The 27045-nt window shown below is 41.8% G+C and overlaps 1 protein-coding gene and 1 non-coding gene across 9 annotated transcripts in view; one reads left to right on the top strand and one right to left on the bottom strand.

The window, feature by feature from the left end:
• Positions 1 to 21461, bottom strand: part of PPP6R3 (protein phosphatase 6 regulatory subunit 3) — a 93694-nt gene extending 72233 nt beyond the window's left edge. For all 8 annotated transcript variants that reach the window (XM_073658020.1, XM_073658021.1, XM_073658023.1 and 5 more), the window contains exon 1: positions 21332 to 21461. The gene's annotated coding sequence lies outside the window, so the exon portion shown is untranslated. The remainder of the gene's footprint in view (positions 1 to 21331) is intronic.
• A 618-nt stretch (positions 21462 to 22079) lies between these two features.
• On the top strand, positions 22080 to 22152 carry TRNAA-AGC (transfer RNA alanine (anticodon AGC)). Its single transcript has one exon. It is a non-coding gene; the product is annotated as a tRNA-Ala (tRNA).
• Positions 22153 to 27045: the final 4893 nt, after the last annotated feature.

The raw sequence follows: 27045 nt of genomic DNA, 5'->3' as shown, positions 1-27045 counted from the left end.
CTCTTCTCACTTCAGTAATGCCAAACATGTGGATGCTAATGGCAATTTAAGCACACTCAGGCTATGTGCCCACGATGCAGAAATGCTCCGGATTTTTCCTGAGCGTTTCTGCATCTCCCTGGCAGAAAAAACACATGCGGATTGTACATGCGTTTTTCCTGCCAGGGACATGCGGATGTGAAGCGTTCTTCACATGCATTTTGCATGCGGGTTGACAAGCGCTTTCCAAACTATTTTAGCATCACTTGGAAAGTGCTTGACAACTTGGTCACACTATATAAATCCATGCAAACGGCATGGATTTATATAGTGTGACCCGAGAGAATGTCAAAAAATAAAAAATATACTTGCCTTCTGATGGCCTCCGGAGTCCTTGTCTCTGCTTGCCGGCAGCTCGCGGTAGATTTATGGACCTGCCGACGTCAGCGGTCGCGTGACCTGTCACATGACTAAATGATGTCAGCGCAGGTCCTTTAGTCTACCGCGAGCTGCCGGCAAGCAGAGACAAGGACGCCGGGGGCCATCAGAAGGTAAGTGTAATATTTTTTATTTTATTCTTTTTTTCACAGGTTCTATGGTACCCGGGTAAGGAGGAGAGTCTCCTCTTCTCCAAACCTGGGTACCATCCGCACATTGAAACGCATGTAATCCGTATGTACAGATCCAGTGATGCGGATTCCATGCGTTCCAATGCAAGTCAATGGCGGCGAAAACGCAGCGCTTCCGCAAAATTGGTAGTGCTGCGTTTTTTTCTGCAATGATAATCCGCAGCGGAAGTTTCCGAAGCATGTGCACAGCACATGCGGATTATCATTGGGGAACATAACAGGCCTTCTACCAAGCATTTCCGCTGCGGAAAAGCTTAAAAAAAGCATAGTGGGCACACAAAGGTGCATTTGGATTTGGAAGTGCAGATTTTGCTGGATTTCTTTTGGTAGGAGCCACATCACTTTTCCAGAGCCTTTGTGCTACCAATAATGTGGAAGCCCCTATATTTCTAACAGATTTCAAACCTTAGTAGGGACTTGTTTTGTTTGAGTAGAAGCTGTTATTTGTGACATTTTAGGGTACATAACATTTTGGATTACATTTATCCTGTGCTCTACACTGAGCACTTACATCGGGGTTTCCATCTAAATCTCAGAATGACGTGACTTGGATGAAACCCGGGAGGGATCCATTAACTAATGAGGCAGTTACTCTGGACTCAGTCTGGTTTCTGTTCGGCGATATCTGGCTTTTAAGAGCTGCACAAAACCGTGGCTAATCACTTATGCAAACATAAAAAGTCAGGCACAGCCGGACCAAAGGCCAGACGGCATCCACGGTGCCTCAAGCTGCCTCATTATAGGGAATGTTCTGCCCGGGGCTCCATCTGAATCACATTTCAGAGATTTACACAGAAACCCGATGCAAGCGCTCAGCGCAGGATAAATGTGAGCTCAGCCTTACTGCGATCTTTGGGAGGCAGAATAAACAAATAAGCAGCAGGTGAAGAGTTGGTGTTATTTTTTATGCAGTTTCTCGTGTTGTATAAGAGATTAGACACCTTTATTCGTCAAGTTGGTGCGATTACAGGGATACCAGATTTTTTTAGGTTTTGCTATTATCACACACACTAAAGAAACCTTTATTTTCTAAAAACAAGTTTTTGCATTGCCATATTTTGAGAGCTATAATTTTTTTTTCTACATTTCTGCTGACAGTAATGTGAGGGGCTTGTTTTTTACGGGATGAGTTGAAGTTTTTATTGGTACCATTTTTTGGTCACAATGTGTTTTGATCGCTTTCTATTCCGATTTTGGGAGGCAGAATGAACAAAAACAATTCAGTAATTATTTTTTTTTGCTTTTATTCCATTCACCATGTGGTAAAGGAGATAAGGCAGCCTTATTCTTCAGGTCAATATGATTATATAGATACCACATTTATAGATTTTTTTGGCGCTTTTACACAAAAACTTACAAAAAAAAATTGTTTTTGCATCGCTTTATTCCAACAGCTATAGCCGCTGATTGAGCTCTATGACGGCTTGATTTTTTGCGGAGACAAGATAATGTTTTCAGGGATAAATAAAAAAAAAAAAAAAAAAAAGTTAAGTTAGTCTGATAGTTTCATTCTACTTTTTTCCAGCAGTAGGACAAAAAAAAAAAATATATTATATTAATATAATATAGGGGTTATCTAGCTTGACAGTTTCATAGATTGGGTCATTACAGACACTACGATATGAGATGTGTGCTTTTTTAATTTTACGTAAATAAGTATATTAGTGTAGTATGTGTGTGGTTTTTTTTGTTTTAATAAATTTTTTTCAACTTTTTTTCTTTTACTTCATCCCTCTATGGGACTTTAACTTTCATTAGTCTGATCACTGGTCTCATGCATTGCAATGTACCAGCACTGCAATGCATGAGAGCTGTGAGATTTCAAAGGCAAAATGCCTGCTACACCCTGCCTATGGCTGGGTCTCACAGGCCATCTTACCTGACAAACCAGGTGGTTATAGTTTGACTTGTGGGAGCCATGACAACCAATGACTCCCTGTAATGATTCCAATGAGCCCTCTTCCCTCTTACAACCTTCTAAATGCCAACACAGCATCTGGAGACTTAATCAGCCAGGGACCATAAGGGGTACCGGACCCTGGCTGTTAGCCGAGCCCCCGGCAGTGATCGTGCAGGAAAGTGCTGATATTACGTAGTCTGTGGTCCCAGCACCGCTTCCCGCGCTGGCCAGCTCTTAGTGACCGCTGTCAGGATGGAGTTGTCATTGTGCTTTTTCACAGTGTGACAGTTCAATTACATGAAGGGCATGGCACGTCATGACATGCTATACACGTCATTGGTCGTTAAAGGGGGAAAATAGCGATTGGACCCCATGTGATCTGAACATTATCCCCTATGCTGTGGATATCTTTTAAACTTGGGAACACTCCTGCTAAAGATTTTTCACTCTAGGGATATGTTTTTGTTTTTTTTATTGATTAGCAGCCATGGATGCACAGTTATTTCAGGGCAGTTTCAATTGCAATTGCCACAGGTAGCATGATTACCAATTTTCTTTTGCCCTGTGTTTTAAAGGTTTGTTATCACACGAGAGCAGTAGTAAAAATATGAAAGTTTCAGGAACACAACTATTGACATTTATCACCATCACACTACAAAAACAACATGATTATCACAAAAAATATCAACACTTGTCAAACCTCTTAGACTTCAGGGAAACACTAGCTGAATCAAGAGATGATGCTACGGTGACTATTATCTAGCAAATGCTCTACAGAAAGAAAGCATATAGTTAGTTTAGCTATAGTTTAGCCTCATCTGGTCAGAACTAATCATTTTCAGTAACTCAAATCTACCTATTCTACCAAGAATCAAGTATGGTACTTTATTTATCCCATGTTGAGGCTTTTGCAGTAATTTTACTGCCCATTAAAGTTTTTGCAGCCTGAATAGAGCAATGGACCGCAGATGGGAAAAAAAAACTTAAAAAGGGGTATTCCTATCTCCAAGGACCAATCAAAATGTAGTAGGTTCAGTACTAATAATAGAAAATACCTCAAACTACAGAAGTAGTATACAGTGCTGCTCACCATTATTGGCACCCCCTTCATTTTTTTTCATAGACTGTACAATATCTTAAGAAATAAGTGGAAATGTACCCAAGTTATATACTCAGGATTTTTTAATTAGTGGTCTAAAGTAATACAACAATAAAACATTGAAATTGCAACATGGAAGTTGAAAAACAAAGAATAAACAGAATAAAACAGCATGTGCAGCAATAAAAGGCACCCCTAATTAATACTTGGTTGCACAAACTTTGGCATTGAGGACAGCCTGCAAAGGTTTATTGTAGCCATCAATAAGCTTCTTGCACTTTACAGCTGGAATTTTCTCCCACTTTTCCTTTGCAGTTTGTTCAAGCTCTTGAATGTTTTCAGGGTTCTTTTTCCCAATGGCCGATTTCAGCTCACCCCAAAGATTTTCAATGGGATTGAGGTCAGGGCTCATTGCTGGCCATTTTAAAACAGTCCATCTTTTCTTTATCAACCATTCCTGTATACTTTTGGATGTATGCTTTGGGTTATTGTCTTGCTGGAGGACCCATGATCTTCGACTCAAACCATGTTTTCTTACACTGGGTAGGACATTTCACTCTAAAATCTCTTGATGATTATCTGATTTCATGATTCCTGTGATACAGTGAAGGCCTCCAGTACCAGATGAGGCAAAGAAACCCCACAGCATTATGGATCCTCCACCATGCTTAACTATTAGTAAGGTGTTCTTTTCCTTATAAGCTTCATTGCGCCGTCTGTAAACAAACTGTTCCTTGGCCAAAAAGCTCTATTTTTGTTTCATCTGTTCACAGAACATTTTCCACAGGAGGATTGTGGTTTGTCAAGGTACTCTGGTAAAGATCAGTCGTTCATTTTTATGTCTTTTCTTCAGCAATGGTTTCTTTTTTGGCCTTTGCCCATAAAGCTCTGCTTGCTTTAGTGTGCGGCGTATGCTACTTGTTGAAACCATGACCCGAGACTGTTCCAGGTTGGCCTTCAGGTTTTTGGATGTTTGACGTGGTGTTTTTTCCACCATTCCCACCAACCTTCGAAGACATCGCCACATCCAGGGAGGTTCTTGATGGTTCCATGCTAGGCAAACTTCTTAACATTGCGCACTGTTGAAACTAGGAAACCAAGGTCTTTGGAGATGGCTTTATACCCTTTGGAAGTCTTGTGTTTGCTAATAGATGTCCTCAGACAGCTCCTTTGTCTTCACCATTGTGACAAAGGAACAGGGCCTACAATGTGGCTTTTTAAAACACTGAGGTCATCATTCATTGGCTAATTCATGTCACATGGGCACCGACAATCACAGGTGAATCTCTTTGATTTACCACAGGCGAGTCAAAATGTGTTTCCAAACTAAGTTAATGTAAAGGTGCCAATACCAGTGACACAGCAAGCTTTAGGATTTTCCATTTTTCCCTCCCATTGTTTTTTGTTTTAAATTATTGTTCATCACTTGCTCTTTTGTGTTTAACACGAGTGCTCTATACAAAAAAACGTTCACTTGATTTATTTCTTTTCAGGAGATATTCCACATTATGTAGTGAAACTTCATGGGTGCCAATAACGATTAGCAGTACTGTAGTTCTCATAACCTATGTCACTTACCTCATGAGCAGGCCACTGCAGTAGCTTAGGTAGCCATGGTACGACCACTCATAGCGGCAGTTAGTTGCTCGTGGTCGTAATCATGGATACCCAAGCTACTACAATGGCTTGCACATCAGCTAAGCAACATGTTATCAGGAGAACTATACTATATTTCTAATTGGAGGTATTTGGTAATATTACACCTACTAAATATTGGGATAGGATCTTGGAGATTGGAATACACCTATAAAAGGCAAAAAGCATGACCACATTGGATTATTATATTTTAATGGTTGCGAAATTATGCACCAAATGACCAGACTTTCACATCATGAGAGTCATAATTGGGACAGGTTTTGACTCATGCTTAACAGACACTTTGATCTGACTAGGAATTGCCTTTAAAAAGGTTGTCTCAACATGATAAACGGTTAAAATTGCAAGTGCTCGTAAAAATAAGCAACTTTGCAATTTACTTTTATGAAAAATCCTCTCCGTTCAAGAACGGAGGGATTTTAATTGTATTGTGTATGGCTCATTGCCCAAGTTACCAGCCATCTTTGCAGTATAAGAGGATGGCTGGTCTCGTAGGGAAGGGGGGGGGAGGGGTGTAGGTTGGCGGCACTTGCAAACTATTAGCTATATTACTTGTAAGTACTGCTCTGAAGCTGTTCGGATCCAGCCAGCTACAGTCTCTCCGCAATCCTCTACTAAGGGATAGCATCAGAGCATACAGCTCAGTCTCATGGTGTAATCATGCCACCAGGCCCAACCTTCAAACATTGAGCAGCGCAACATCCCCAGGCAAGCAGAGCTGGGAGCCTGGAAAACATTGCACGCCTGAAGATTAATTTTCAGGAATCTCCTTTAACATTTTGCATGGTAGAGTTACTTGATGATAGTCATGTAATACTGGACAAATTATTATTGTGCACCAGGGATGTGGAGTCTGAGTCCATTTTGGTGGAGTCGGAATAAAATGGACCGACTCCAACTCCTAAAATATATAATAAATTGGGTACAGTAGTTCAATGCAGAATGTGCTGAATATTTTTTCATAAGAATTTGGGAAAGTTATGAAATGTCCTATAAATGTCTGACCTATTCCTGATCTAAGGGTCTAGACTTTTATCTGAGATGAATCTGTACTACAGTAAATTTATTACTTAAACATGAGCCATGTATGAGGGAGTCGGAGTCCGTGTCATGGAAATTGAGGAGTCGGAAGTTTGGCTTACCAACTCCACAGCCCTGTATGTGCACGATTAATTCCATCGCATGAGAGGGGCAGTGTCGCCTGTCAGACCCCACTGAATTATCGTGGGGTTGGGTGGGTTCCTTATGTCCATAATCGTAACAGTAAAAATACTGCTGCCTGTAGCATTAGGCTATGTTCATAGAATCATAGAATGGTCGAGTTGGAAGGGACCTCCTGGGTCATCTGGTCCAACCCCCTGCTCAAAGCAGGATTCACTAAATCATCTCAGACAGATGTCTGTCCAGCCTCTGTTTGAAGACATCCATTGAATGGGAACTCACCACCTCTCGTGGCAGCCTGTTCCACTCATTGATCACCCTGTCAAAAAGTTTTTTCTAATATCTAATCTGTGTCTCCTCCCATTTAGTTTCATCCCATTGCTTCTAGTCTTTCCTTGTGCAAATGAGAATAAAGATGATCCTTCTACAATGTGACAGCCCTTGACATATTTGTAGACCGCTATTAAGTCTCCTCTCAGTCTTCTTTTTTGCAAGCTAAACATTCCCAAATCCTGCAACCGCTCCTCATAGGACATGGTTTGCAGACCAGTCACCATTCTGGTCGCTCTTCTCTGAACTTGCTCCAGTTTGTCTATGTCTTTTTTAAAATGTGGTGCCCAAAACTGTACACAGTATTCCAGATGAGGTCTGACCAAAGAGGAGTAAAGACCGATAATGACTTCACGTGATCTAGACTATATGCTTCTGTTAATACATCCCAGAATTGTATTTGCCTTTTTTGCTGCTGCATCACACTGTTGACTCATGTTCAGTCTATGATCTATTAGTATACCCAAGTCTTTTTCACATGTACTGTTGCTTAGCTCTATTCCTCCCATTCTGTATATGCTTTTTTCATTTTTATTGCCCAGATGTAGTACTTTGCATTTTTCCCTGTTAAAAACCATTCTGTTGGTTGCTGCCCACTGCTCCAGTTTATTTAGGTCTTTTTGAATCCTCTCTCTCTCTTCTCTAGTATTAGCTATCCCTCCTAGCTTTGTGTCATCAGCAAATTTAATCAGTTTACCCTCAATTCCTTCATCTAAATCATTGATAAAGATGTTGAACAATACAGGTCCCAGGACGGAGCCCTGTGGTACCCCACTTGAGACATTCATCCAGCTGGATGTGAAGCCATTTACAACCACCCTTTGAGTCCGATCACTAAGCCAGTTATGAATCCACCTAACAGTTGCCTGGTCCATTACATACTTGGTCATTTTTTCAATAAGGATGGTGTGAGATACTTTGTCAAATGCTTTGCTGAAGTCAAGATATACTATATCTACAGTATTTCCCTGATCCACCCAGTCAGTGATTCTGTCATAGAAGGAAATTAAGTTAGTCTGACATGACTTGTTAGTTACAAACCCATGCTGACTCTGGTTAATCACTTCATTCTTATCCAGGTACTTACATACATGTTGTTTAATAATTTGTTCAAAGATCTTTCCTGGTATAGAAGTCAGACTCACCGGCCTATAGTTCCCTGGGTCCACCTTCTTCCCCTTTTTGAAGATAGGAACAACATTTGCTCTTCTCCAGTCTTCTGGGACTTCTCCTGTTCTCCAAGAATTTTCAAAGATTATGGAGAGTGGTTCTAAAATTTCTTCTATGATCTCCTTCAGTACTCTGGGGTGTAATTCATCTGGACCTGGAGACTTGAACTCATTTATGTTAGCTAAATATTCCCTCACAATCTTTCTGTTTACAGATAACTTGGATTCCTCTATTCCTTTAAAAGGACAGTGAAGATCAGTTGATGTTACATTTTCTTTCTGAGAGATAACAGATGCAAAATAGGAATTAAAAAGTTCGGCCTTCTCAACATCCTCTCTTACCATTTCTCCATTTTCATCCTGTAAAAATCCTATAGCATCTTTGACTTTTCTTTTACTTTTGACATACCCCCAAAATCCTTTTTTATTGCTTTTGACATCTCTTGCAAGCCTTAATTCATTGTCAGCTTTAGCTAACCTGATACGTGCCCTGCAGGATCTGCAGACTGCATTATAATCTTCTTTAGATATGCCTCCCTCTTTCCATTTAATAAACATTTCTTTCTTTCTTTTTAGCATGTGTTTAAGTTCTGTGTTCATCCATCCTGGTTTCATTAAATGCTTCCCATTCTTCCTACTTTTCGGGATTGTTAACGATTGTGCTTTGAGAATCTCATTTTTAAAAATTTCCCATCCTTCCTGGACATTTTTGTCCTTAAGGACATCCAGCCATTGGATCCCTCCTATTCTCTTTCTGAGTCTCTTAAAATCTGCCTTTCTAAAATCTAACCTTGAGGTTTGAGTCTTCACATGTCTTCCTCCTCTAGTTATCCAAAATTCTATAATAGCATGATCGCTGCCTCCTAGCGTCCCAGCCACCTTTACCTCCTCAACCATTTCCTCCCTGTTTATAAGGATTAGATCCAAAGTAGCAGATCCCCTTGTTTTCTCCCCTACCTTTTGGAAGACAAAGTTGTCAGCAAGAGAGGATAAGAATTTGCTTGACCTGTTAGTTTTACTTGAGAGAGATTCCCAACAAATGTCTGGATAGTTGAAATCTCCCATGACCACTACGTCATATTTTTTGGAGAACTTGGTCATTTGATACATAAAGAGTTCATCCATATCTTCAGCTTGCCCAGGTGGCCTGTAGTAAATGCCTACAATGGTGTCCTTTCCGTTGTTCTCTCCTTGTATTCTTACCCAAACAGTTTCCACAGAACTCCCAGTCTCTGAAGCTTCAATCTCTGTGCAGATATACGCTTTTCTAACATACAATGCAACACCTCCTCCTCGTTTATCAAGTCTGTTTCTTGCAAATAAGTTGTATCCTTTTAGCCTTTTATTCCAATCATGTGTATCGTCCCACCAAGTTTCAGTGATTCCAATGACATCATATTCCTTTTCCTGCGTTAGTAGTTCCAATTCTCCTTGTTTGTTGCCCATGCTTTGTGCATTTGTATAAAAACATTTTAGTTTGTGATTGGTTTCTCTTCCTCCCATATTTTTAATTATTTAAATTGTTTTGTCTTTGTTCTTCCTTTCCACTTCCAGTAGCAGAGATCTCAATAGTATTTGTCAGCTGTATGGCTTTTTCTGGCCTTTTGCTTCCCTTCCCACATTGTTCTAGTTTAAAGCTCTTCTGATGAGTGTAGCAAGGCGACTTCCAAATACATGTTTTCCAGTCTTCGTAAGGTGCACCCCATCTCTAGCAAGTAGTCCATCGTATAGGTAATTCATTCCGTGATCCAGAAATCCAAATCCTTGTTGACGGCACCATAAACGTAGCCAGTTGTTCACCTGTAGAATCTTATTCCACCTCATTGTTCCATGGCCATCCACTGGGAGGATGGATGAGAAGACCACCTGCGCTCCCAATTCTTTCACTTTCTTGCCTAAGTCTTCAAAGTCACTGCAGATGGTTTCCAGGTCCTTTCTTGCGGTGTCATTTGTCCCCACATGTATTAGCAGGAATGGGTAGTGATCTGTAGGTCTGAAGAGTCTTGATATCCTGTCAGACACATCTTTAATTTTTGCTCCTGGAAGATAGCACATTTCTCTTGAGGTTATGTCTGGTCTGCAGATAGCAGCGGCCTCTGTTCCTCTTAACAGGGAATCCCCCATGACCACCACTCTCCGTTTTTTCTTCACAACATTCTTCTTTCTCCATCCAGGAGGATTCTGAGGGCTTACAAGGTTATTCATTGCTGGCAAAGTCTTATTTTGCTGTATTTCTTCATGGTTCTCCTGCGTGAGAGTCTGGTACTGGTTCCTGAGCAGTATGGGTGCTGACTGCCTCTCGATCCTCCTGCTTCTCTGTGTCACATGCTTCCATTCCTCTGTTTCGTCAGGTGCAGTTCGAATTTCTTCTCTTTCTGAATCATGAAGAGATAATTCTGCTCTGTCTAAGAACTCTTCACCTTCCTTAATGATTTTCAAGGTAGTTAACCTATCTTCTAGATTTCGCAACTTTTCCTCCAACAGGGACACAAGCTTGCATTTCTGGCATGTGAAGTTTGGCTTTTCCACTGGCAAGTCTGTGAACATGTAGCAGGATATGCAGCTCACCAAATGGCTCCTGGACTCTTCCATGTTCTTACTGTTAATGTTCTGAAAACAGTGAAAAAAGCTTCAAAATGCACCCGCCGGCAGGCGCACGGTTTACCGATGTCCTCTTTTCAGCTCCAACAGCCAAAATCCAGTGTTCTTTGAGCTCGCGGAGACTCTTCAATTACCCCAAAATGCAGTGGGAATATGCAAATCATCTCCTCAGGACTCCTCCCCTGAGGAGATAATTGCGTTTTTTGCAGCTTTTTATGCAAGTTTTAAAGTACTAGCAAAGTGAGATTTCAGAAATCTCATGCACACACATTGATTTTCTTTTCTGACTTTTGTCAAAGAGCTGTGTTTTCACTTTCAGATTTTTAAAGCGTCTTTCACTCATAGAAAGCAATGGGTAGTGCAAAAACACAGGTATCAGGTTTTGCTGCGTTTTTGGTGCCAAAACCTGAGGAAGTTGAATCAGGTTTTTTTATGCACTAAACTTTATCAGCATGCACAAGAGACAAAAAGTACCTTCACAAAAACGCAGTTTAAAAAAAAAAAAAAAAACACAGCAAAACCTGTTTTTTTTATGTTGCTTCTTTACTGCCAAGAGCAGGTTTTGCCTGTGGAAAAAAAAACGCAGCAAAAACACAATGTGTGAACATAGCCTTAAGCTTCCGGGCAAAAGCAACTTGTATCTGCAACGCAGAAGTGAGTGTGGCCTTATGTGGCGCTAGATTGTAACATAAGCAGATCAGAGCATATAGGTGCCCAATTAGTGACCACTTTCTAATACTGTTGAAAACGCATTATTAGGAGCACCAACTGTTTTCATGTGAGGCTGAACGCTTCATTATGTTCATCAAGCCTCCAAATAGCCTGAAAAGTGACGTGACAACGTGACACGACAACCATGTAGTAACAATTCTTACACGTGAATGGAGAATTTATCTTTTTTGCGAGCGAGCGTGTCATACTTTCCAATTAATACTAAAACAGCTTGTTATAAAGCTACCCGCACAAAGATTTCCAAGTGAATGGACCTCAATGCTTTAGGCTGTGTGCCCACGTAGCATTTTTCAAGCGTATATGCTGCGGAATTTCCGCAGCGTAAACGCTTGAAAAACGCATGTATATCCGCACCCCATGGTCCCCAATGGGATTCCGCAAGTTCTATGCACATGCTGCGGATTTTTCCGCAGCGTTTATGCCGCGTTCAAAAATCCGCAGCATGTCATTTAATTTTGCGTTTCCGCAAGCGGAATTGCCTTTGTCCAATGCATAAAAAACGCAAGGCAATTCCGCATGTGGAAAACGCGTGATAAACGCGCGAAAAATGCGTGCGGAATTCCGCATGCGTTTTTCCGGGAGAGGACTTGCATTTATGCAGCAGAAATTTTCTGCTTCATAAATGCAACGTGGGCACATAGCCTTAGGCTGCCTTAGGCTATGTACCCACGTTGCATTTATGAAGCAGAAAATTTCTGCTGCATAAATGCAAGTCCTCTCCCGGAAAAACGCATGCGGAATTCCGCACGCGTTTATCACGCGTTTTCCACATGCGGAATTGCCTTGCGTTTTTTATGCATTGGACAAAGGCAATTCCGCTTGCGGAAACGCAAAATTAAATGACATGCTGCGGATTTTTGAACACGGCATAAACGCTGCGGAAAAATCCGCAGCGTGTGCATAGAACTTGCGGAATCCCATTGGGGACCATGGGGTGCGGATATACATGCGTTTTTCAAGCGTTTACGCTGCGGAAATTCCGCAGCATATACGCTTGAAAAATGCTACGTGGGCACACAGCCTTAAAGAGTAACTAAACTTTCATCGTGATTTTTCATATTTAGCAGGCACCGAACGTGCCTGCAGAGCAGTGGGAGTCTGGGTCCTGAGCCCCTCACAGATAGCACAACAGACTGCCAAAAAGCAGATAGGAGCACAAAGACCGCAATACAAAATCAATAGAAAGCATAGGCTACAAAGTCCGTGGTTTCTATTGAATCTATACTATCCAATCTGAAGACAATTCAAGTGCTAAATATGAAAATGCAGAAAGAAAGTTTAGTTAGTTATTCTTTACAGCAGGGGTGGGGGCATCTTTATTCTGCCAAGGGCCATTTGAATTTTTATACCATCCTTAGGGAGCCGTACAAAAAGTACGCACTAACTCCATCCACAAAGTACATCCCAACACTGGCACTGGTGTCCGGACATAATCTTTCATTGCACACGCCTCGCGTTCAGTTTTGAACATTGCATTGTGCGTGCTCAGAGAAAGACGAAATTAACGGTCCGGCGGCCGTTAACATACAGCAGCAGGCCCATCGGCACTGTGGTTCCACGGAATCTGCCCAGGGGCGGATAAAAGGTCATCGAGGGCCGTAAATGGCCCACGGGCCTGAGGTTCCCCACCACTGCCTTACAGCAACAGTCGCTTTACCAAAGTTGGCTCAATACCGCTGCTACATTGCAGTGCAATAAAAGCAAATAGGGTCTCATTGTGACACCTACACCACCGTGACAAGAAGACTAATGGATTTTTTGTGACTTGCTTATAGTGTAGGTGTCGCAATGTGACCCCATTCACTACTATAGAACCATAGTTACGCAGCGAAAGTCACTGTATCGCTAGCCCAATTGTATTCATCTACAGCCTTAAACAAACATGTTTTATACCCATTATGGTCTATGAGGCTGTCTATATGACCAAGTCTCACTGAAGACTGTCCGAAACAAAAAAAAATGGAGACATCCTTTCTGATCTGTCATAGGTCTAAATTGGCAATGTAGAAACCAATAGCAAACAGATGTCATTTGTATATTAAAGGTTTAGTTTCAGTTTTTACTGCTTACTGAGTAGTAGAAGCGTACAAGATTTTTTTTTGCTGGTGTGGAAGTGTCAGAACGACACTTATGAGACCTTGCATGGGAGATGACTCGGCATCCAACCCCACGTCCTATGCTATGGCCATATCAGCCCCCCATCTCTCCCCATGTACAGTTCACAGCTGTAGGTTGAACCTGGTGACATTTTATTGTAGCCCAGTGCTGTACTACAGTTTCCCTCTGTCACTGACTTATTGTGATCACAGTGGAGTATTGCAAGCTAATGATCATATTACTAGTGAGTGGAGAGTACAGGTCTGTGCACCAGAAATGCGGCAGTAGCATCATCAAGCGGTGAGAACAGGTCACTGGATGAAGTCCCCACCACAGCGCTGGTGTCCGGTGCTGTGCTTACCAGAAGTTACCGCCATCCGAGCGCTGCAACTCTCAATGATAAGAAAGCACCGCTCCGATCACAGCAAGAACTTTGTAAAGTAATACAGAATACTTAGCCACTACAGAAATAAAAAATATACTTGTTGGTGTTGACAAGGGCCGGCACAAACCAACCACCCCCCCCCCCTCCCCAATGCGCAGGTTATAAACTTGCTGATGTTCATCGAATCTCTTCCTGGGAATGTATGGGTGGCCAGCATTTACACATGCGCACACACCTTTCTCAGGCAATGTGTTCTTTTCTTGCTCTTATATCCATTTTACAGGCTGCTCTCAGACACTTTGATTTTTAACATGTTCAATATATATATTTTTTATTAAAAAGGAATGATAAGTGCTGGCTCTGTATTATATATACACACACACACACACACACACACTAGCTAGCTATACAAATACACTTGGGTAACACATGACTCCAGCACATACTAGATAGATACACATTATCTATATACACATACTTGGGTGACATGACTGCAGCACACATACAATATATGTATAACAATGTGTGTGCTGGAGTCATGTGTTACCCAAGAGCATGCGCAAAATTATATATATATATATATATATATATATATATATATATATATATATATATATATACACACATACACACAAAGAAAAATAAAGGGAACACTCAAATAACACATCCTAGATCTGACTGAATGAAATATTCTCATTGAATACACACATACACATAGAAAAATAAAGGGAACACTCAAATAACACATGGGTCATTCCACATCAAGTGGACCAGTTTTAAAAATAGTCCCCACTCGACCTTCTCCGATTTTGCTGAAAATTTATAAGGATGTACATGTATGTTTGAAAAGAGGTTCTGTAAATTTTTAGGGCCAGATCTCAAATACATTGGGCACTGTTAACCTTTCACTGGAGGTTCCACCAAGCCTGCGGCTTCAGCTAAGAGGATTTTGCAAACTTTGGCACATAGCCATTAGAGTTCTATACTGGCTATGATGCTGAAATTTGGCATACTAGCTCAACTTTTGCTGCTAAACACAATAAAATTATTACCGGCTATGACAAAACAATATTTCGGCCGCAATTTTGTGTCAAAGTAGCTTGTAAAACGCGTCGCATAAAATTTATGCCAAACTTTGCCCATATATAACTCAAGACCAAAAACCAATAGTAACTGGTGCTTTGCCCTGTACACCAAACCTCTACATGACTTTGCATTGCTGCAATATCACGGTCAAATCATATCTATTTGTGGAAATATTCACACCCACATATGATGAAAAACTTAAAAAACCCGAATTTTACCTATTTTTAGGTCAAATTTCTCAAAAAGGGTACCCCTAAAATATATTAATTCTGATATCATTAGAAAGAGCACATTTTTCTCTACAAGGATCATTGTTTTTTTTTTTGGAGTCTCAGTTTAAGAAAAGAAAAATGCCACTGACCATGGTGTTATTTATGCGCGTAATGCATTGATTTTGTGTTTGATTTTCAGATTCTTATCACATGTTACAGAGTTGTATTGTTGCTAGCAATGTCTATTATAATCAAAAATCTATAAACCTTTTTGTTTATGAAAAGTTATTGACTATTGTTACATTTTAATGAATATATTATTTATTTTTTAGCGATAGAGAATGAAATTGATGAAGAATCGGCCCAGTGCTCTACCGGCCTTGCGAACAATTCGAAGTGCCACCTTAAGACATTCACCCATAGCAAGGATGAGTTGAAATGGTTTACAAGCTTTGGATTGGATGAACAGAAATTGCTGCCTCGACGAGTGGGACTAAATTTTGACGAACATTCACAAATCTGTTTACACCATGAAGCTTCATTGTTGACCAAATAAGAGCATTTGCAAAAATCGTGTTGCAATCCTTTTGGGAAGAAAGGTCATAACACCAAAAAGAATTTGCGAGTTATCAATTTGTTAGCAGCTGACCAGCTGAACGAATTTACAAAGAATGATGTGAAGCCTGGCCTGAAGATGTGTGCATCATGTCGAAAAGAATTTGCTAACAGGAAAAAATCAGCTGATCCAGTTTCCTCTGAATCAGATCCAGATGGAATGGAATGTTCTCCTGAAAGTCTAAATTCAAGCTTAACATCCATTGGCATCTCTCCTCTGAAATATCCACAGGTAAGCCAGCGGGATTCACTTGGATATGGAAGGAGAAAGATAAGCCAGGTAGAAAATGCATTTTCTAGCAAGGTTGCTTCTATTGGAGGGCTTGAGCCGAAAGACATTGAGCAAACAAAAACAGCACAGTGCAAAATGTGTCTGGATTACAATCACCTTTTGGCAGATTTGAAGCAAAAGCTGCAGGTGTCCAGTCGGGCAGAAAAGGTCCAAATCTTGACATTGGCACCTAAAAGTTGGTCCATTCAGGCTATATCAGACGAATTCGGTGTCTCTGAACGAATGGTCAAACAAGCTCGAAAGCTTAAATGTGAACATGGGATCTTAGCCTTACCTAGAATCAAGTGTGGCAAGAAAGTTTGAGGAAGTGAAGAAAAAGGTGCAGGCATTTTTTGAGGATGATGAATTCAGTCAAATGTGCCCTAGTAAAAAAGACTATGTATCAGTGCAAATAGGAGAAAAAAAAGCAGATGCAAAAGCGACTATTACTGAGCAATATGAGGGAAATGTTTGTTGCCTATCGGGATCGGCATGGCCCTGAAATTGGATTTTCCAAGTTTTGTGAGCTTCGGCCAAAGTGGTACGTAACCGTTAGATCTGCTGGAACACATTCAGTTTGTGTGTGTACCATTCACAAAAATGTCTAACTAATACTTGCAGCATGCCCAATCAATGATGACTACAAAGAGCTCATATGCAAAATGGTCTGTGGAATTGAATCCAAGGACTGTATGCTTGGCAGTTGTGATAAATGCCCGGGTCCTGAAGTTTTAAAAGAATTTCTAGTCAATGTGTTTGTCAACAGTGACCCAGAAGATATTATTGAGTTCAAACAATGGATTCACACTGATCGAGACACGCTTGATACCAAACAACTGACTATAGAAGATTTCATTGAAGAATTGGTTTTGAAAATTTCTAAACTTTGTAGCCATCATTACATCGCCAAGCATCAAAGTAGCTATTTGAAATCGTTGAAGGAAAATCTGAGACCTGGAGAGCTTGTGATCCTTATGGACTTTGCTGAAAATTACTCATTTATTGTTCAAGATGCCATTCAAGGTTTCCACTGGGAAAATAGTCAAGCTACAGTACACCCATTTGTAATTTACTTCAAGGAGTTAAATGGTGAAGCTATGCACAAGCTGATGTTCTGCGCAATCAGTGATTGCTCACGACATGACACAGTTGCAGTCCACACTTTCTTAACAGTAATTGTGGAGTATCTCAAGACTCATCTATGGGATTCGTCATATCCACTACTTCAGCGATGGATCTGCAGCCCAGTACAAAAATTTCAAAAATTCTCAACTTGTGCCACCACAATGCTGATTTCAATATCAGCGCTGAATGGAATTTTTTTGGTACCTGTCATGGAAAGTCGCCCTGTGATGGGATTGGAGGGACAGCAAAGAGGTTGGCAGCTCGTGCCAGTCTTCAACGCCCAACTGAAAACCAAATACTGACCCCGGTGGATTTATTCAACTTTTGCAACGAGCAACTGCATGGAATCAAATTTTTTTTTGTTCCAAAAGAAAAAAATTGACGAAATACGGGTAGTTCAAGAGGAAAGGTTCAAAGATGGACATACAATTGCTGGAACAAGAGAAAATCACCAGTTTGTGCCAATTGATGACAAAAAGATTCGCATTTCAAGGGTGTCAAATGACCCATCATCTTTCATTGCCCATGTAGATAGATCTGTCAGATCAGAAATGCCTTTTGTGCCAATCGCAAACCTAAAGCCAGGGCAATACATTGCCTGCATTTACGATAGGAACTGGTGGATTGGAAATATTTCTGAAATTTCAGTCGACGACCATGATGCATTAATAAATTTTATGCATCCTCATGGACCAGCTAGCTTCTTTCACTGGCCTGTAAGAAATGATACATGCTGGATTCCCGAGCAGTCAATCATTGCAATAATTCTAGCACCAGCTGCAACAGCAATGGGCCGACAATACAGCTTCTCTGAACCGATTATTTTGCAAATTCAGCAACAATTCCAGACCACTTAGACTGAACATTATGGCTTGGGAGCCAACAAAAGATACCCAATATTAGGCTTGGGATCCCAGGCAAAGACACCCACCCTCAGGCTTCGGAACCTGCGATAAAGAGACCGCCCGCGGCTGGCCTTGCACGGCTATCAGCCATGGCTCCTATGCGATGGGGCTGCCAATTCTCGAAAGACAGCATTATTACAATTCTTAATAGGATTATAATACCAATTCTTAGGGAATTGGTTGTGGTATAACCACCATGGACCAACGCAAGGGTTTGAATAGTGCTGTTACCATTCATTGCTTATTAATAAACACCATGTTCAGTGGCATTTTTCTTTTCTTAAACTGAGAGACTCCAAAAAAAAAAAAAAAACCAATTATCCTTGTAGAGAAAAATGTGCTCTTTCTAATGATATCAGAATTAATATATTTTAGGGGTACCCTTTTTGAGAAATTTGACCTAAAAATAGGTAAAATTCGGGTTTTTTAAGTTTTTCATTATATGTGGGTGTGAATATTTCCACAAATACATATGATTTGACCGTGATATTGCAGCAATGCAAAGTCATGTAGATGTTTGGTGTACAGGGCAAAGCACCAGTTACTATTGGTTTTTGGTCTTGAGTTATATATGGGCAAAGTTTGGCATAAATTTTATGCGACGCGTTTTACAAGCTACTTGGACACAAAATTGCGGCCGAAATATTGTTGTCATAGCAGGTAATAATTTTATCGTGTTTAGCGGCAAAAGTTGAGCTAGTATGCCAAATTTCAGCATCATAGCCAGTATAGAACTCTAATGGCTATGTGCCAAAGTTTGCAAAATCCTCTTAGCGGAAGCCGCAGGCTTGGTGGAACCTCCAGTGAAAGGTCAACAGTGCCCAATGTATTTGAGATCTGGCCCTAAAAATTTACAGAACCTCTTTTCAAACATACATGTACATCCTTATAAATTTTCAGCAAAACCGGAGAAGGTCGAGTGGGGACCACTGGTCCACTTGACATGGAATGACTCACATCCTAGATCTGACTGAATGAAATATTCTCATTGAACACACACACACACTATACTATACACACACACTACACTACACTATACCACACACACACACACACACTACACTATACCACACACACACACACACACTACACTATACCACACACACACACACACACTACACTATACCACACACACACACACACACTACACTATACCACACACACACACACACTACACTATACACACACCACACTATACACACACCACACTATACACACACCACACTATACACACACCACACTATACACACACCACACTATACACACACCACACTATACACACACCACACTATACACACAACACACTATACACACACACTATACACACACACTATACACACACACTATACACACACACTATACACACACACTATACACACACACTATACACACACACTATACACACACACTATACACACACACTATACACACACACTATACACACACACTATACACACACACTATACACACACACTATACACACACACTATACACACACACTATACACACACACTATACACACACACTATACACACACACTATACACACACACTATACACACACACTATACACACACACTATACACACACACTATACACACACACTATACACACACACTATACACACACACTATACACACACACTATACACACACACTATACACACACACTATACACACACACTATACACACACACTATACACACACACTATACACACACACTATACACACACACTATACACACACACTATACACACACACTATACACACACACTATACACACACACTATACACACACACTATACACACACACTATACACACACACTATACACACACACTATACACACACACTATACACACACACTATACACACACACTATACACACACACTATACACACACACTATACACACACACTATACACACACACTATACACACACACTATACACACACACTATACACACACACTATACACACACACTATACACACACACTATACACACACACTATACACACACACACATATACTATACACACACACACATATACTATACACACACACACATATACTATACACACACACACATATACTATACACACACACACACATATACTATACACACACACACACACATATACTATACACACACACACACACATATACTATACACACACACACACATACTATACACACACACACACATACTATACACACACACACACATACTATACACACACACACACATATATACTATACACACACACACACACACACACATATATACTATACACACACACACACATACTATACACACACACACACATATATACTATACACACACACACACACATATATACTATACACACACACATATACTATACACACACACATACTATACACACACACATATACTATACACACACACATACTATACACACACACATATACTATACACACACACACATATATACTATACACACACACACATATATACTATACACACACACACATATATACTATACACACACACACATATATACTATACACACACACACACTATACACACACACACACTATACACACACACACACACACACATACTATACACACACACACACATATACTATACACACACACACACATATACTATACACACACACACATACATATACTATACACACACACACATATACTATACACACACACACATACTATACACACACACACACACATACTATACACACACACACACACACTATACACACACACACACATACTATACACACACACACACATACTATACACACACACACACATACTATACACACACACACACATACTATACACACACACACACACATACTATACACACACACATACATACTATACACACACATACATACTATACACACACTATACACACACACACACACATACATACACTATACACACACACATACTATACACACAGGCTCCGGGCCGTACAGCGGGGCTTGCTGCCGGCTCCCGGCCTGTGTGGGCAGCGCAGTCGGTCAGTCCCTCCGGCGGGGGCCGGTGCAGTGGTGAGCAGGCCGCACACACCGGTGACCTGTGACCCGGCAGGGTCTGTCACCACAGCCCGAGGACCAGGCCTCACACCCGGCCTACTGCACAAAGGCCAGGAGGGGTAATGGCTTCTGTGTGGCGGCCTTAGAGGAAGACCTCGCCTCCCTTCCTTCTCCTCCACAGCCAGCACCACTATCAGAAGGTACCCTGCGCCCCTCACAGGATAAGTTACCCCACCGGACGCCCGACACCTTCCCGACCAAGCGCCCACCCCTCCCCGGAGCCCTCACATCTACACCGATAAGTGACCGATATAAATCCGCCTATCATTACCTTATATGATAAAATAACCCAATCCAGTCAGGCGGGAAAATTGCTCAGCACTATAGGCGACTTTTCAAGATGGTGGACATATCAACTCTTGCAAACCACCCCCTCCTCCTTCAGGGGACTCCTCCGACCAATCAGAGGAGGCAGCCGACCTTCGCCTTTAAGGTGTCAACTCTGATTGGATCAAATGCCTGTCAGTCAATAAAAACCGCCTTGTTGTGCAGCTCCAACGGTCTCGGATTGGACGCCGCCCCTATCACTCACGTTAAAGTGCGTGACGTCTGATAGCCAGAGCTTATTGGTCGCCGTTCAATGGAGTCAAACTTGAACTCTGCCAATGGCTCGTTATGGCCGACACGGCTACAGCCTCCTAGGCCTTAGCAACAGCGCTGCGTTATGGTGATTGACAGCTGTCCTGACCAATCGCTTCACCAGAATTTACCACAGTGGCCAATTAAAGTGCGTAGTTGACTTTACTGGTGGTAAGCGAATGGCCCAGGTCTGGAGGCGGGCGGTTATGGCTCTGTATCGGGGCAGAAGTGAGGGGGTTGGGACTGCTCGGGTTCCCTTCGCTTGGGTAGTCACCGTCTCCAGTCATAGAGTCATAATAATCCAGTCATAATAATAACAGAGCGGCCGGTTACAATAGCGGCTGATGCTGAAGGGAGCACAGCCCCGGTTTATCACTGTCTCTGTGTCTGGGCAGCCATGGCGGCGTCACATAGCGAGGAGAAAGACTTGGGAAGAGACCGGGGAATTAGCTCAAATGGTAGAGCGCTCGCTTAGCATGCGAGAGGTAGCGGGATCGATGCCCGCATTCTCCAGGAACATTTTTTTTTTCTAATTATGATTATTTTTTCTCCTTGTGCCACTATATAATGTATGACTGATTATTATAACTACTTCATTACATTTTTTTGCCAATTTAATTTTCATGATCAAGGCTGTGGGCGCCCCCTACAGCACTCGCATGGCAATGTCCTATCCTCCCTAATGATAACCACAAGCTAAGGGTTTTTCTGCTTTTTTTTTCCCCCTTCCGCGAATACAATTTGTAAAAAAAAGTGCACCACTCACCCTCCCCTGGTCCAGTGCTGAGTAATGTCAGAGTTGCTATTTGTTTGTTCATTCCGCCTCTCAAGTCTCAAGGGTTCACAACAATCTTGAATGGGGTTTTGGATACTATGACGGGTACAGGGTTTTTTATTAAATGGTGTCACTTTCAGGGTCGGTCTCTAAGGTTGTGAAAAAGTCTTTGAAAATAAGTTGCTAAGCGTCTATTATCATAAAAATATCAAAGGACATTTGAAAAATGATATCGGCATAAAATAGACATGGGGGATATTATTTATTAAAGGGATCCTGTCATCAGGTTTTCCCAATATAAACTACGGCCACCACCTGTAATGCCTCTTTTACAGCAGTGTAGCAACCTGTATATGAGCCACCAACTCCTCCGCATAGCCCAAAAATACCTTTTTATATATGGCGCTGTCCAATCGATGGGTGTTGCTGGTCTTGCTCAGCGTCTCCTCTCTCCCAGCAAGTGAGGGCTCATACTGTATGTAGGAGACTATATGGGGGCTCATACTGTATATAGGGGGCTATGGGAGAGCTCATACTGTATATAGAGGGCTATGTGGGGGCTCATACTGTTTATAGAAGGCTATGTGTGGGCTCACACTGTATATAGGAGGCTGTGTGTGGGCTCATACTGTATATAGGAGGCTGTGTGGCGGCTCACACTGTATATAGGAGGCCGTGTGGCGGCTCACACTGTATGTAGGAGGCCGTGTGTGGGCTCACACTGTATATAGGAGGCTGTGTGTGGGCTCATACTGTATATAGGAGGCTGTGTGGCGGCTCACACTGTATATAGGAGGCCATGTGTGGGCTCACACTGTATGTAGGAGGCCGTGTGTGGGCTCACACTGTATATAGGAGGCCATGTGTGGGCTCATACTGTATGTAGGAGGCCGTGTGTGGGCTCACACTGTATATAGGAGGCCATGTGTGGGCTCATACTGTATGTAGGAGGCCGTGTGTGGGCTCACACTGTATATAGGAGGCCTTGTGTGGGCTCATACTGTATATAGGAGGCCGTGTGATGGCTCATACTGTATATAGGAGGCTGTGTGACGGCTCATACTGTATATAGGAGGCTGTGTGTGGGCTCATACTGTATATAGGAGGCTATGTGGCGGCTCATACTGTATATAGGAGGCTGTGTGTGGGGCTCATGCCGTATATAGGAGGCTGTGTGTGGGCTCATACTGTATATAGAGTGTCTATGTGAGGGTTCATACTGTATATACAAAAAGAAAAAAGCAAACACCAGCTCACCCTGACTCAGGTGTCCTGAAGCCCGGAATAGATGAGGTACCACTCGCTGGCAAATTGCAAGAAAAAAAGAAGGAAGGATCCCAGCTTCTAAAGTGCAGCAGACTGATCTTTATTCCATAAAAACAGATTCCGCAGTCACAGGATTAGCTATGCGTTTCGAGCGCTCCAATCTGCGTTCTTTTTCAAAGCTAGAAGGCTATGTGTGGGCTCATACTGTATATGGGAGGCTGTCTGGCGGCTCATACTGTATATAGAGTGGCTGTGTTAGGGCTCATACTGTATATAGGAAGCTATGTGAGAGCTCATACTGTATCTACTGGGCTATGTGAGGGCCCATACTGTATCTAGGGGGCTATGTGTGGGCTCATATGGTATATTGGGGGCTGTGTGCAGATTGAGATCTCGGCACCTGAGATTTCAATTGCGCATGCGCCGCATGTGGCAGCTGTTTTCCCGGAGTTTACCGCCGCATCGAAAAAAATGGAAAGTGCGGGGGCTCCAGACTTTCACAAAATGCCGGCGGAGCCCCAGCACCACCAAACACCACCTCCTACCAGCCTGGGACCCGCAGAATCGCCCCACTCCTGCCGCCACCAGCTTCCTGCAGCAGCGACCCTGCCACCTGAGACCTGCGCCACCGATGCCGCCCTCCAGGTAAGCTACTGTAAAAGAGGATTTTTTAAAAAAAAAATCCTATTTTCCTCCCCAAAATTTGAGGTGCGTCTTATAATCCGCATAATATGATATTTTCTCATCAGTGAAAAAAACTGATGAAACTGATAAAAAGCACTGATGGAACTCTGTCATTTTTTCTCGTACATAAAAAAATCGGATGTCTGATTGAGGCCAAGTAAAGCACCTTACATTATCACACATGGGATCACACACATGCCCATTTTCAGGCATAAAGGCCCCGATTCATCTGCACGGGTTATTTTCTCGCCAGTCTTGATGAGGGGGCGTGGTGGAGTCACAATCAGGCGTGCACCTCTTCATGAATGTGGAGCATTTAGCGAGTGGTGTGCGCATCTGTGTGTGACCCCACAAATCTAATTCTCAGACGGAGCTGGGAGAAACTGGCATTAAAACTCCAAAAGTTGCAACATTTTGGCACAACTCCAAAATTTGGCGATTTTTCAAAGCTTTTATGACACTTTTTGGGAGTAAAAGGTTTAATGAATTGGGGCCATAGTGTCAAGAAAATACTTCCATATAAAACCACATAATACTATATATTATTTTAAAGTGACCAAATAATATGCCATGACTGCGGAGGCCAGTGAGTGGCTGCAGTTGTTGCATCTACTGTACATTGTCGGCGGCACAAACAAACCACCAATCCGTAAATATTTACCAATCGGTTATTTAATTGCTGCTTGCTGATAGATCTCTGTAAACGATGCATCTGTAATAGATCCATCAGTGCACATAGGCCGCCATTATTCTCAGCAGCACTGGTCCTGTTTACAAAACACAATGATCATCTTTTATGCCTCACAAAAAATCATTTCACCTGACGAACAAACTTTTTGCCCCTTCATCAGGTGATCTGCAGCCTCTACACTCAAAAACGCTCATTTCATGATTATCTTTCAGTGTAAATGCACTTTTGCTGTCACCCTGTGCCTCTTTCCCTTGAACATTGTAACCTCACACGACATGGTGCTCTCTCCTTATAGAAGTTAGTAGCAATTTAAAAAAAAAAAAAGATAATTCTTTGCCATGCAGGACTTTTGGAAAGCCGAGTGACAATCTGGGGGTGTAAGCTATCATAGATGCCGTGTAAGTTGCCGCACAGTTTTCTCCAAAAATATGTCTTAGAAAAAAAGGGTAACAGAAAGTGTAGAAGAAAATAAAATCTTGGGCTCTTACATGTAGTAGTATTATTTATTTTTGGAGCTAAATGAAGAGCTTCATGAACTTGCAGACAGTGTGTGCCGCATAAGTCTGTGGCGTCACCTCCCCGGTCAGACTTGACCCTGCGCAGCTGGTTATGATTAAAATATCAAAGCCGGCTAACGAAGGCAAAGTAAATTGTATCATTTCATGTTGTGGGATCTCCGATCGCTGTTTACAATGAGGGTTTGTTTATGCTGTTGCTAGCTCATCCTGTTAGATCATTGTTATTGGGCTACTGTTGCCTGGTAACCCGCTGGGTTTGGAGCCGTTGTCATGGTAAACCATGATATCACAAGTGTGACTTCCACGTTCCACTATCTGTGCACTATTTTTTGGCTCTGAGCAGATGCATTAGATAATTTTCGGATGTGCTCTAGTATTAAAATTAATATGTAGTGTCGGTCACATTTACTTTTGTAGGGGTTGCTTCATAGCGAATTTTAACCCATTATAGCCTTTAAAATAATTCAGTGCTTGTCCTTGCTACATCTGTTTCGCCCTTTTTATGGCCATAATTGATAAGGTGGGGAGGGGTGATGTGGAAGGTAATATTTTATAAGGAGGATTATGTGAAAGTAATATTTCATAAGTGGGGACTGCGTGGAGGCATTATTTTATAGGAGGGGGCAGTATGTTGTACAAGCAGCACAATGTATGGCAATTATTTCTGCAGGACTGGAGCATAGCACGTGACACATTCTTATTCGGCGTGGGGCAATTTATTCAGAGCCACATTAGAGGGTACATTCTTATTTGAGGCACAGCCTGGGTGGATATTATTATTTAAGGTGCACTATTATTATTTTATTTATTTTGCTCACTTACTGACTTATATCACGCCATTAATTCCACAGCGCTTTACAGACATTATTATCACTGTCCCAATTGGGGCTCACAATCTAAATTCCCTACAGTACAGCATGTCTTCGGAGACACTATGGCACTGATATTTTTAAGAACACAGCATTAAGATGTGCTGCTAAAGCAAAGGGAAGTCTGCCGATACACTTAGTGGCCAAGAGAAGTCATCATGACGGTTTGGACCAGATGGAGAAGAAAGGAAAGAGGATGGCTCCAATTAGTGAAGATGTCTCTTGTAAGGCAGCAAGACAAATTTTTGGAAAATATTTGAAGCTGGTGAGTTAGAATTTCAACAGATTCTCTCATCTCAACCTACCACTAGTCATTACTCTGCAGACCATTGGGTGACTACAGTACTCATTTAAGAAATGTCTGGGGGAACAATAACAGCGGTATAGGGTGTCATCCCAATTACAGTATTAAATAAAAGGCAGTACCACTCACCTGATGCGGTTGTGTGAGACACAACACTGGAAAGGATATTTTATGTGGATCCCAGCTACTGCAGCTCCACAGGTTGGCAGGACCAACATAGTATTAGAACAATTCGGAAGCTGTGGGTAACCTCCACTGCTGGTATTGTATTCAATAAATGAGTCCAATTCAAGAGAGGG

The sequence above is a fragment of the Phyllobates terribilis genome, unplaced genomic scaffold, assembly GCF_046119375.1.
Source record: "Phyllobates terribilis strain yellow unplaced genomic scaffold, ASM4611937v1 Scaffold_13__5_contigs__length_258822181, whole genome shotgun sequence".
NCBI classification, from domain to species: domain Eukaryota; kingdom Metazoa; phylum Chordata; class Amphibia; order Anura; family Dendrobatidae; genus Phyllobates; species Phyllobates terribilis.
This window is presented reverse-complemented; position numbering and strand designations above follow the sequence as displayed.